General features: G+C 40.2%; 1 protein-coding gene across 6 annotated transcripts in view; it reads left to right on the top strand.

The window, feature by feature from the left end:
• The window catches only part of RAPGEF4 (Rap guanine nucleotide exchange factor 4), a 315,899-nt gene that overhangs the window by 115,566 nt on the left and 186,329 nt on the right, over nt 1–14,004 (top strand). Inside the window, exon 1 of one of the 6 annotated variants that reach the window (XM_043894167.1) lies at nt 1,663–2,416. The exons of 4 other annotated variants lie outside the window; for them this stretch is intronic. The gene's annotated coding sequence lies outside the window, so the exon portion shown is untranslated. Of the gene's footprint in view, nt 1–1,662; nt 2,417–2,638; nt 2,659–14,004 lie in introns of those variants that run through there. One more of the 6 variants, XM_043894168.1, reaches the window with a different exon arrangement.

Genomic DNA, 14,004 nt, shown 5'->3' with positions numbered 1-14,004 from the left:
GAGAAGGAAATGGCAACCCACTTCAATATTCTTGCCTGGAGAATCCCAGGGACAGGGGAGCCTGGTGGGCTGCCGTCTATGGGGTTGCACAGAGTCGGACACGACTGAAGTGACTTAGCAGCAGCAGCAGCAATATTAACAGTAATGTAATGAAAATCTAGGAATAACTAGGAAGAATCTCATAAGCACGGTCATGGAGTAGTTGATTTTAAAAAATGTAAGTCTAATTTAGCTCATGTGAGCCACAGACCTTGGAAGCGTAAGAATACCAAGCTTGAGCAATACTTATTTGGGAGTTTCTTCTTAATTGTTTCCCCTTTTCTCCTCTAGCCTAAGTCAGTTTCAGTTAACATTCATCTAACGTTTAATTTCATCTAATTCTTTTTACTCTTGATTTTATCTTCACTTTGCATTTTTGAGTCTGACTTGCTTGATATTGATTTTGTCATAGTTTATAAGCTGACATGTGAACTAATGAGATCTTATTCATGTATGTTACTTTCAAACTAAAAGAAAAGGCCTATATGTTTGCTTTTGGAATTCTCTCAGCATCCCATACTGGTGCTCGGATACCATGTTCAGAGCTGACTGGCCAGTAAAGAGCAGGGGTTCAATACTTGATTGATTGATGGTTCTGAATCCCAGCCAGTCAGTTCTGGGAAGGTGGGCTTATCTTCTGACTGAAATAAAACTGAGTCCTTGAAGGCCGTGATAAAGATTTTGGCTTTCATCCTAAGAATAACGGGAAGCTGTGCAGAGTTTTAAACAACTGAGTGACAAGCCCAAATCTAAAATTTTAAATAATTACCCTGGATGTTTGTGGAGCAGTTCAGTATAAACAAGTTCTAGAGGGTAGAAATTGATATAAATGTGAAAATTTTAACCCAGAGATACAATCTAGAACTGATACTCTGGATAGTCTTCAAGGAACCCTACTGAGTGTGCTGTCTTGACTGCAATTCTGAGAAGAGCTGGGAAGCAGAAAGTTTGAGATTAAATTTTTTTTTGAAGGGGTTGGAGGGGACACAAGGGCCCGAAATGTGAGTATTTTGCATTTCTGATAGGAGACATAGTTTTAATAATGAAAAATCGAAGCAATGCAAATATCAAGGAGCTAGAGAATTTAATATTCTAAATCTATGAAAAGTGGCAAGTCTATATTATATGTCTGTGTCATAGTTTATTAATTTTCAAAAGCAAAATTAAAAATGCAGTATACATGTTTAAAATTATTAAAACAATGTTTTAACAAAATACACAAAAATAAAGATGAAACTTACTATAGTTACCCACAAATGCTGCTGCATAACAGCTGTTAAAGAAGTTTTGTTGTTTCAAATGTGAAAACAAAGCTAGTAGTATTCCAGTAATTCTTGGAAACCTGAGTTAAAAGCATTGAGGTGCTGCTGAGATGGCAACATTTTCAAGAGATCAAAAACTTTCTTTTTTATTTTTTTCAAGAGATCAAAAAGTTTCTTATGAAAATTTATTGATATGTTTCCTCTTCCCAAACATTTGTGGAACTGGAGAAAATTTTAAATGTATCTAACAGGAACCGACAACTCCTGAATTAAATAGAGCATTTTGCTCCTGCTTCAGCTCATTTGTGGATAGAAAGTTATAACAAGGTTAATAATTTGTTTGAATTTTTTCCCTTCCATTTTTTATAGGACTTTATGCTTCTTGTGTTCAACTTGCTAAATCATAGCACTCATATTCCACAGTAAGTTGAACATGGAAGCATGTATAAAATAAACATCAGTGGGGAAAGGAAGAGATTTCTCAGGGGAAAAAAAAGTCACTGAAAGGTGTGCTGCGCCCCGGGCAGTAAGTGGAGGATCAAGTTACTCTGTTGTTGTAAATAGTGTCAATTCTGTATTCTAGACTGAAAAACCAGCAAATGACAGCTTTCTCTAGTAATTCCTGAGGCCATCTGCTCTGTTTTAGAGAATAAGTCATAAGTAAACCTCTGAACTAAGACAGTCTCGCTGGTCCTCTCCTTTTGCAATTGTCTTCCAGTCTCAATGGGATACTGAAGAGGAGGCTCCATAGAATAAACAGTGGAATCCTTGTCCGGGAATGACTGCCTGGCATTTGTTTCATGGAAAACAGGGAGGGGTGGGGGACAACAACCCTTTTCTGTTCACTGGCTCTTTAATTTAGATTACCAATGATAAAGCCCGGGCTACGGCTAAAGAGAGGTAGGATGCAGACGCAGGAACATTAGTGCTAATATGCTGCAGAAAGACGAGATAAGTCAGCCCAGCTCTCATACATCACTGAGGGAGAAGCTGATTGCAACTTGACCATGTGCCTGAGTAGTCCCCTCAGTGAGAAGAGCAGAACATGGATTAAAAAAATCTAGAATGTACCTTTAGGGGCTCCTGCCGAGCTGGACCTGGGAGGAGAGTCTGGTGTAAGTTTCAGCTTGTTTTATCCACGTATTTGCCAGTGTGTTCCCACGCAGGGAGCTTGTTTCTCTTTCTCTGTTTTCATGGAAGCCTCAAGCATGTTTATTTACAGTCCTAGACTTCATTTTGTATAAATGGAATACCAACCTAATAAAGTTCTTAACAGAGAACAGTTTAGCCCAGGGTTTATCCAGAAGAGAAATGTGAAAAAGTGATGTGATCTTTACTGTCTATAGGAAGCCTATGGGTGAGTTTTGGGGGTTTTGGTTTTGGTTTTGTGGGGAGGTGAGGGCTAGAGGGATAGATTTTAAACTGAAACTCAGTTCTTTTGCCATTCATTTGAAAAAACAGATTGGTAACCCAGCTTTTCACTCCTCCTGTGGTCTTTTGTTTTGAAAAACTGTTTGAATATGTAAACCAGACTGCTCGAAACGCATTATATTTTTATGACTGGGATGTTTGTATTGTTTCATATCTGTTATTAGACAAAATAATCATAAAGGGTGTTTTCTATGGACCTTTTTATATTCCAAAATTAAGTACAGATGGTAATTTCCAGCAGTTTTAAAAATTTGTCAATTATTTAATTTAGCATCACTTAAGCATCTGCACAGGGAGAAAGCTGAGATAGTACAGAAACTGAATAAGCATTGATTGCTCGTCTGAATTGCTTCTTTAAAGTTTTTGCCTCAAATCTCTGATTTCACAGTTTATTTTTACCAAATTAGATTATCATATTTCATTATCAAGACTGTGAATGGGTGGAACTCTCTCAGATAGCCTACATTTCCCGTTAGAACAGCGCGGAAAGCGCTCACTGATTGTTACTCAGAGGGAAATTCTCATGCCGGCTTCACCGAGAAGATTGCTTAAATAATGCATGGGCAAGAGTGAGGCAAGATGGAATTTATGGCCCAGACACTGAGTTCGGGCTTTTGTTCAGAGGAGAGACCACATAAGTGTGAGCTTATAGCATCCACCAAAGCTCCAAGGAAAGGGTGTAACTGAGTGAACTTAGAGGCCACATGGTGCTGTCCACGTTATTTTCAAAACAAGCCTAGAAACAGTCCATTCAAGCCTCCGGTGTGGTTTGAAAGAGGGAGGAAGGGGAAACTGGACATGTCAGTTGCAAACAGAATCCCCTGCCTGAAAATTCTGTGGGACAGACACAGTGCATGTCTTGCAGGGAGTGAGGTGGCCATAGGAGTGAGGGGCTGTTTGGGTGACGAGAGACAGCATGGCAGTCTTGTTAGGAAAGGATAAACCTTGACCAAACTGCAGCATTCCGTATGCTGTATCTTCCATCTTGTCCTAATTAGAGGAATATGTCTGCTGAATCCTAATCTCTTTAATTGTTGATAGAGCAGGCACGCGATTTGCTATAAATACACACGAGCATTCATTTCTGAAATAATGGCTGTTGCCAAATATATTAGACCAACAGGAGAGCTGGACTAGGGAAGGCTGTGCTGAATAGTTGAGTTTGGAGGTAATGGACCAGTTGAGAATCACTGCACAGCTGGGCCAGCAGCTGCACCCAGTGCTCTGTCGAGTTCGGCCTCCAATTTCCTTGAACTTGTCCTTGTTTGCCAAAATGTTGAACGTAGCAAGAACTTGTTTCAAAGGAGCCCACCGCAAGTGAAAAAAACCCTTTCCAAGGGGTCTTTGTCGAGGTGTGTAGTCCACAGCCGCAGTGGTCAAATGAGGGATTGGTGAGGCAATGGGAAATTTGAATAATCATAAAAATAAAAACCAAAGATAAAATTGTACAGTGAGGTAAGCTGGCAGAAGACCAGAGCACTTTAAAAGGCTGCAATGGGTAGTCACTGTCCTAACTAAATGACATATGGAAAAATCCCATAATAATATCCAGCAATAGTTATCTTGTTGTTAGGGAAAAATAAATAGGTCTGTGGCTGGAAGGCAGCCCAGTAATCTCCACGTCTTTTTTTTTTTTTCCCAACAGTGTATTGTTCTGATATTCTTTGGGACTGGGTTAGGAGGAAGTGTCAGAGCCCTTTATATTAAGAAGCATCCTATGACAAGCCAGAAAGAGACTAACAAATTCCTTCCATTCCTTGGTCCTGGCTTGAGCAAGTATTTATTTAGCATGTGCTGTATATCTAGCATGTACTAGATGCATACTCTGACCAATTAGATTATAAATTCTTTGAGAGCAGGCTCTCTGATTTCTACTTGTCTGGTGTAAACCCCATCTCTTGACAGTCATTGCCCTTGATGTGGTAATAATTGTACGTATGTCTAACTCCTTGACTTTAAAGAGAGTAAATATCAAATCTCCATTCTGTTAATGCTTTATTTTTCTGTTACAACACAGACAACTCTTCCCTCTTCAAATTTAAGGGCCAGTGACTGGAACACTTACAAGTTGGGTGATTTGGGACAAGCTGCTTAACCTTTGGGCAAGTCAGCTTCCTCATTTATGACATGAGGAAAGTCACATTTATCATGCAGGACTGCGAGAATTAAGAGGTGTGCCTAAATGCATAGGAGGTGCTTTCCTGCCCTCACAGGATATTTTAAGCAGGATAATGAACCATATGGACTGAGTGTGTGGTGGGGCATGGGGATGGGTGTGGAGAGGGGAGGAGGGTGCAGGAAAGCTGGCTGGGAGAGTGTAAAAGAACCTTCGATGACCTGTGACAGGATAGTGCCAGTGGGAAGTCAGAGAAAAAGATGAACCTGAAATATACTTTAAAGGGAAAATTGACAGAATGTGGCAGCTGATTATATTAAAGTAGGGTAAAGAGAAAGAAGGAAGATTATAAAGAAGAAATAGTCATGGTGCTGAAGGGGAAAAGATTATGGGTTTGTGATAATGGCAAGGTATCGTGTGTGTGTTCTCCAAAACTCAAAAAGCTAAAACAATATAGTCATTCAAGGACTTAAAAACTAAGAAAACATAAGAGAGAAGAGAAAATTGGAGTGCCTAGTTAACTTATGTAAATGGAAGGAAAAAAATCAATAATAAACCAATAATACCGAACTATTGCTGACAATAGAGTGAGAATTCAAAGGAATTGCTTAAAATGGCAAATCTATGTTTGGAGTTTTTCCCAGACAAGACCCACAATCATCAAATAATAAGGCTCTTCTGCAATCTTGGAACTTATTTAAGTTTTCCTGAGTCAAAAAAAAAAAAAAAATGCCACTGAGGGGATACAAATAGTGTCAGGGTTGGGAAGAAAAAGAGCATGAGGAATGGAAATTCTCAAAATAGCTTGGTTTTAAAGAGGAGATGGGAGCCAAAAGATGGCTGGTTGACCTTTCAGAATTTAACCATTCATTGTGACTTGTCAGAAAGTTTGGCAACTGTTTTTCCTGAAATAACTTATTGTGATTTTTCAGGAAATTCAAGCAGGAATCAAGACTATGCCAAACCCCAGCAAATAGGTTGTAGTCCAAAAGTTCCTTTTCAAATCCTTCATCAGAACACTACTGTAAACATCTTTGGGCTACTTTTCAAAAGTCTACCCAACTCATCCTACTGTAGAAATCGTGTACATTTGCAGTAAAATATTAATAGAAGAAAGGCTTATGTTAATAATTAAAATATAACCAATATTCTAAGAATGGAAAATGTTTTGAATGCAAGTACTTGGGAAAATGCAGTTTGATTATAAGAAGGTATGGGCTGTGACTATTTTTACATGTATCCATTTTCACTGACTGTAAGAGACTTCTTTAGTTTTGAAATGTAAGGATTTCCTTGTCTTCATTGCAGACATATCATGAATTTCATCTTTAATGATATCTGCTATGGCCTGGATTATTTTCACCAATTGAAAATGGAAAGTGAATGAGGATGAGAGATAAAGGAGAAAGAAAGAAACCTATGGTAGCTAGGGCAGAAGTTCATAAACAAAGAGGAACAGCAGGTTTAAAGAATGAATGAGAAAGATATTACATGCAGGGGAATTTTTTTCTTTTTAAATTAGTTTTTATTGGCACATAGTTGCTTTATAGTGTTGTGTTAGTTTCTACTGTATTAAGAGAGTTTTGAACATTGAAAAGAGGACTATGCACAGCCCTCCAATACGGGTTCCTTATCCGCAGATTTGGAAGGCTAGTTCTACTTTATCGTTTTATATAAGATATTTAAAGCATCTGCGCATTTTGGAATCTGCAGAAGGTTGGGAGTGTCCTGGAACCAATTCCCCATGGATACTGAGGGATGATAGAATATAAAGATGTGCTTGTTGCTCTTGGTAAGAACTAAAGGCCAATACTGAGCCTAATAGCTTCTTGGATCAGCTGCTAGGGAGTGCTTTAAGACTCAAAGTTTCTTGAGTGGTGATACTGCTTACGTGACTGGTTGCTGCTACAAAGTCGCTTTGGTCGTGTCCGACTCTGTGCGACCCCATAGACGGCAGCCCACCAGGCTCGGCCATCCCTGGGATTCTCCAGGCAGGAACACTGGAGTGGGTTGCCATTTCCTTCTCCAATGTGTGAAAGTGAAGTCGTTCGGTTGTGTCAGACTCTTTGTGACCCCATGGACTGCAGCCTACCAGGCTCCTCCGTCCATGGGATTTTCCAGGCAAGAGTACTGCAGTGGAGTGCCCTTGCCTTACCATGTGACTGGTAGACCTGAGAAATCTCCTAGGAACCTTTGGTCCCCTTGACTTTTCCCCTTTTAGCCCCCTCTTATCTCCACTTCCTTCCCTATTAATGTGGACACCATGACCTGTTATTTCAATACCTTCTTACCAGTGTTTTCATTTTTCCTGTTCATCCAGTCAATAAAGATCTATTGAGCAATTCCTATTTGTTAGGCATTATAGTATTGGATACTTAGACGTGAACCTTTCTAGTACTGGGAAGTTAAAATCTTAACAACTCACAGCTGGATACCAATGCTTAATCCAGTTGAGTGCTTTCTCCTGCCAACCATACTGCTAAGCACTGCCAGAGAAAATCACACCATTGTCCAGATGGTTGCTATGGTAAAGTTTTTACCTCCAATCTCAACTGGACCCCTCAGTATAGCTCAGGGATTCTTAGGGTTCCCTAATATGCTCCTGCCATTCTCCCCAACGCTGATGTGAAAACTCTACTTTCTCCCAAATTTTGACCAAACCACTTCCCTACCTCACATTCAGCAGAAAGTGTCACCTCTTACTATGCAAGATCTTAATTTCCTACCACCAAATCTTATTACCTATATAACCTGGAGTAAAGCCAATTGCTTTGAGGACAGTTCAGCATGGTGAAAGTGCAACATGACCCAGAAAGCCTTGGAAGACAATGAAGGTCTTTACTGAAAGGCTCTTAAGGAGTTAACCAAGAGAAGAGGAGAACTGATCTCAGAACACATAGCTAGATTTTCTAACAATTGTTTTTACCACTCTTTCCCCCGGAAGTCTGGCCCCTCATGGCAGCTGTCAGTTATTCTCTTCCTCTGTTCTCCCCAGCTTCACCTGAATTCACCTCATCTTCTTACTCCTTTCTGTCTTCTCTCATCCTTTCATAGGAGGGGGCAACTAGTCTCTGTGGTGTTGGTCGTTCTCCTCCCATCTCTCACCTCAGTCAGCACAAATCATAGAGAGTTCAGCAGACAAATTATCCTTTTATCCTTGTGTATTCTAATATATATTAATTAAAATTGCCCATTTGTATTCATACATCCTACCTTTCCTCAGGTTAGAAGAGAAGAGGTTTTCCTCTTCTCTTTCCTCCACATGTGTACAATTTCCTCTATTTCTTATATCTTCAAGATTTTCAGGTCTAAGGGATCTTTCTTAACAGAGTGTAGAGGGACTTTGGCCAGTCCCATCTTAAAAAAAAAAAAAATAGGACAAAACCTTTATCTTTGCCACATACTCTTTTATCTGTCCTCATCCTTTTCTCCCCCTTTATAGCCAAACTTCTTAAAAAGATTGTCTACATTTATTGGGTCCATTTCTTCCCTTCCTTAACGCTCCTGAACCCACTGTGATTTAAATTCTACTCCAGCCACTTCATGGAAATCCCTCTAGGTAAAGCCATCCAGAGCCTACTTGTTCTGAATGTGAAGGAGATTCTCATTTCTTAATCTTTGTACCGCACTTGGCTTTGAAGAGCATCATCTTCTTTTTGAAAGAGAGCTTTCTGTTGGCTTCTTTGTGCTCTCCTATTTCTTGGTCTCTGTGGGCTTATCTTTCTTTATGTGCTATTAAATATAGGTGGTGTTTGGGATCGCTGTTCCTTTCTGACTTTGGAAGGAATAGGGAGGGGTTTCTATCCATTCATGAGCCTTCTGTTAGTGTTTGCATGCTCTTGACTTCCATGCTTGGGTTACACTAACCCTCAACTCAGGAAGCAAGATGGAGATTTGTGCTTAGAGATGCCCCCTCACTCAACTGGGATTTGACCCCATAATGGAGTGGTCAGGGGGTGGGCCTCCTCCTTTCCCTGACCCATACCAATAATTTGCTGAATTGTTCTCTCCCCAAACACCTCCCGCAAACATGCCTTGCCACCACCATCAATTCTGTTGTATTGATCTCCTTTGGGGATGAAACACTAACTCTGAAATCATACATTCTTCCCTACTCTACTGTTTATAGTGTAAACCTCATAGAATTTGTCCTTCAAATTAAGCCAAAGTTTTGGAACTCAAAAACCTTTTCTGTCCCCAAAATGGTTAGTAAAACAAAAACTGCTTTGACTTTCTGTGCTTTGGATTTAAAATTTTTTTAATTTAGACACTCAGTTGTCTTTTTTGTTTCCCTCAGGTCTTCCTGTGTCCTTGGGGAAACACTGACTGATTCTGAGGCAGTTCAGCAAGGGAAGGGGGCAGACTGTCACAGCTGCAAAAAGATACATACTCTAATATTTTACAACTGTAAAGGAAAAGTTAAACAAGTTGATTTTACTTATAGCCTGAGGAATCATCCAAGAGAAAAGACTAGAACCTCAACACAGAGGTCCAAGAACATACCCCTTTGCTTTATCTCAACAGATTTCTCACCATCCACATGTACATATATTACTTTAAAACCAGAAATGATTCGAAAATTCTAACTTTTCGGCACTTTGTGAGTAAAATGGAATTATGACTGAGGATATAGCTATGTGTTGGGTCTTTATAATGAATTGTGGTGAGAGAGGGAACTAAATCCATTGGCCTTTTCCAGTTTTGTCTTGATTAAACTGGCACAGACTAGGAGCCTGGTGGGCTGCCGTCTACGGGGCCGCACAGTGTCGGACACAACTGAAGCGACTTAGCAGCAGCAGCAGCAATGTCCATCCCAGACAATCTATAAAGGTAAAGGGGATAACATTTAAGAAATCGTATGGAACCTTTAAGCTCTGACTACATTTGGGAAAGGTTTATGTGACATGGAATAACTTGGGTCAGAAAATTTTTTGCATTTTTATTAAATATCTTTAAAGCCATTTTTGGTTGAAGAATCTAAAATATATTTGAACTTCATGAGAAGGAAGAAAGTGGAATATGTTTCATAAATTCATATCATGTCATACCTAAGTTAATCCAAATTTTAAGTGGCAATCAGTGACAGAGAAACCGGAGGGAGTGTGCCATGCATCAGTGGTTGGGCTCTTGTCCTCCAGCTTGCAATTGCATTGTGAACAAATGAACAGATTATTGGGCCACCTAACAAAACAAGCATCCCAGGAATCAATCCCTGAAATAATAAAAGCATGAATTAAATATTCTTTGATCAATATTATTCACAAAACTCATATCCTTAATGATAATACTTAACTGAAAGAAAGACCTGTGCTTCAAGGTTCATTTGCAATCTACAGAAAACTCTAAATTTCTTTTGACATCCCAGTGCTGCTGGAAAATATAAGTCTTGTATTTCACTTTGCAGAATTAGAGCAGACTGCCTAATAATACACGCCTACAGAGGGGAAGGAACCTTTGGGGTGGGGTTAGGAGTCGTGTGTATAATTCTCCCCCATTAATTGTGCTCCTGCTTTCTTTAAAGGTGTGCCACTTACACACAGATCCAAACCATGGAGGCAGCTATTAGTTTGAAGCTGACCCTTCCTGTTAATTCTGAGGACTAAGTTTATAGTTCCAGTTTCATCTTGACTAAGCGGGGTTCTAGTTTTCCTGTTCCAGAAGGGGAACACAGGAAGAGCTTTGAACTCTTAAAAACAAAAGCAAAAAATATAAATTTAAAAAATCAATGGTGGTAAAAACTGTGAGTGTCTATTGAGCCACATTTGGAGCCCTGCAGAAGGAAAGATTTTCCCAGAATGTTAGTGTCAGGACGAATCTATCAGCAACCTCAGCTCTCTCTGCAGCCAAGTGGTGTGTTGCGCTACAAAGACAGGCAACTCCTCTCCAGTACTTGCTGTTTCCAGCTAAATTTAGCAGGGTTGCAAAATGAGTCCTGTGGTCTTCAGACCACCCTATGAATGGGAGTTCTTCCAAAGACTTCAGCAATACTATAATCATTCACACGGCTTCCCTGGTGGCTCAGTGATAAAGAACCTGCCTACTGATGCAGGAGATAGGAGATATAAGAGACATGAGTTTGAGCCCTGGGTTGGGAAGATCCTCTGGAGGAGGAAATGGCAACCCACTCCAGTATTCTTGCCTGGGAAATCCCATGGACAGAGGAGCCTGGCAGGCAAGAGTCCATGGGGTCACAAAGACATGACTTAGTGACTAAACAACAACAATAATTGTTCACATGTGTCCTTCTGCCTTTAGACCCATGTTCCTCCACAGGAGTTTTTGATATTTGTTTAGAAATTGGACAGTAGCTGATTGGAGAAGCATTTCTCCAAATCCATACAACAGTTGAGAGCTGGTCCTAAGTTTGAATAAGAGAGCGGTCACATTATCAACCAGGTTCATAGCATAAAGCAAAGATCTTTAATTATGTCATTTTCGAGCATAACAAGCATAGCATTCCTCAGCTAATTAGTATTAGCCAACTAACTTCTTTCAGCTGTGAGGAGAGGCTGTGGCATCTTTGTTCTTTGAGATATTCCTCAGTCTTGGAGGGACTGGCCTTGGTTACCCCGTGTCTCTGTAAGCTGTTCCTTTGCTTGTTTCCATTCATCCATTAGCTCCTACTGTTTGGCAGGCCTTATTCTAGGCTTATCTTTAGAGCAGTGGGTGAGACAGATTTGTGATGATGGTGAAGTGTTGACCTGGAAAAGCCTCTTCAAAAGGCACTTTTATTAACAAAGAACTCTATATCACCACTTTATATTATCCTTAGCTTTTGTGGATGAGGAAATGTTTCATCATCTGAGTCACATAGCATAGAGGGAACCTGGAGGTTGGGATCCTTTGTTTAAAAAAATTCCAGAAATGTTTCTTCAACTTGAGGCTACACAAGGACACTTAAGTGACATGACCCAAGTCTCATTCTTGTTTCTCCTTCTTTAATATGAACAACAATTGAAGGAGCCTACATGGAGAAGAGCTTCTCTCCAGAGAATGTTTTCTAAAAGCTCAACTATATTCTTTTGACGCAACTGAATATCGTGACTCCTGAGTCTTTGCACGCTTAAAGAAAGGCTTGACTTCCTGGTCAAGTGTTTGCCAGAAGATGAACAGTACCACAAGGAAAACCCCCTAATCAAGGGCCTGGCATCTTGTATGTGCTTAATTAGGTGCTTGCACGTCAGAATCTGAAGCCAATCAGAGTCTCTATCAGAAGCCAAAGGTTAGGTTGAAAAACAGAACTGGGTTTCCTCCACTCCAAGCAAGCCTCTAGAATAATTCATTTCCTTTTCAGTAAAGTATGAATGCTAATCCTCACCTCATGATGTTTTTAGAAACCGAAATAAGATAACGCAGGAAACTTCTTCAGAAACAGTCACATTCTCTTCACATAGAAAGTTTATCATGAAAAAGAAGATGAGCTGGAGGCCTCGATAAATTCTTCTATATTGTGTTCTTGTTGAAAAGTGATGAGTTTAAAAATAAACACTAGTAGGTACTATTTTGAACCCCTCAAAATCAACATATTGAAAACCTTTTTGTTAAAATTTATTTCCCTGTGGCTAATTTTATACTTGCTTATGTTGACGAAAATAGTAGAAAGCAAAGGAAGTCCAAACTCGAACAAACTTAATGTTGGATTTTGTGTTGAAAATCATGAAAAATTGATTTCTAATGTTTAGATATCTTCACCCGTCTTTACTAGGTGGCACAAGTGGTAGAGAACCAGCTGCCGATGCAGGAGACTTAAGAGATTCAGGTTTGATCCCTGGGTCAGTAAGAGCCCCTGGAGAAGGGCATGGCAACCCACTCCAGTACTCTTGCCTGGAGAATCCCATGGACAGAGGCGCATGGCAGGCTACATACAGTCTATGGGGTTGCAAAGAGTCAGACACGACTGAAGCAACTTAGCACCCATGTTGTTGTGGGTGGAATATGGCGTTAGGGAATGTGTTGGAAACAATTTGCCTCAATCTTCAGGTTCTCAGCCCAGTCTCTAGGCTATTTGGCCCCTCACTGAATTTTGGTGATTTATATTAAGTTGAACCATACAAAATGGCTGATGTTCAACTACTTCTGATTTCCAAACATGGTAATTTCACATGTCCAGCCTAATATAATTTTATTGCTGTTATTGAATGGGCGCTCATTTGTTTATCCACTCAGTCTGACGTAGACATCTGGGGGGCAGAGGTTGTATCTGATATCTAAAGGGAAGTCTCAGCTCAGATAGTGTATGATATGAAGTGTACAAGTGAGTGTCTTTCCATGTGAGCTGCAGATGCCATCACTGATACCCTTTATGGAGATAATGCAGAGGAAATCATAGATGCTTAATAGTTGGGGATTCTCAAGGGTGAACTCTTCATTCCCAGGAGGGTGTTCAGCTCAAATTAAGAGGAGTCCCAGGAACTGCAGTGCCCTGGGTATGCTGCATCACCTCAGGTCACCTCATTCCTCTCTCCACTTCCTTCCCGATGGCCTCACTTCCCTCTGCTGTTTTTACCACTGTGCAGTCACTGATGTTTTTGCCTGCAGCTTACTTAATTCAGCTGTATATTGTCACCCTGCTTATTTAACTTATATGCAGAGTACATCATGAGAAATGCTGGGCTGGATGAAGCACAAGCTAGAATCAAGATTGACGGGAGAAATATCAGTAACCTCAGATATGCAGACGACACCACCCTTGTGTCAGAAAGCGAAGAGAAACTAAAGAGCCTCTTGATGAAAGTGAAAGAGGATAGTGGAAAAAGCTGGCTTAAAACATTCAAAAAACAAAGATCGTGGCATCCTGTCCCATCACTTTATGGCATATAGATGGGAAACAATGGAAACAGTGACAGTCTTTATTTTCTTGGACTCCAAAATCACTGCAGATGGTGACTGGAGCCATGAAATTAAAAGATACTTGCTCCTTGGAAGGAAAGCTATGACAAACCTAGATGGCATGTTAAAAAGCAGAGACATTACTTTGCCAGCAAAAGTCCATCTAGTCAAAGCTTTGATTTTCCAGTTGTCATGTATGGATGTGAGAGTTGGACTATAAAGAAAGCCGAGCACCGAACAATTGATGCTTTTGACCTATGGTGTTGGAGAAGACTCTTGAGAGTCCCTTGGACTGCCAGGAGATCAAACCAGTCCATCCTAAAGGAG

This window comes from Cervus elaphus, chromosome 33 (assembly GCF_910594005.1).
Source record: "Cervus elaphus chromosome 33, mCerEla1.1, whole genome shotgun sequence".
NCBI lineage: Eukaryota > Metazoa > Chordata > Mammalia > Artiodactyla > Cervidae > Cervus > Cervus elaphus.
Note: the sequence above shows the minus strand (reverse complement) of the source record. Positions and strands in the feature narration are given on the sequence as shown.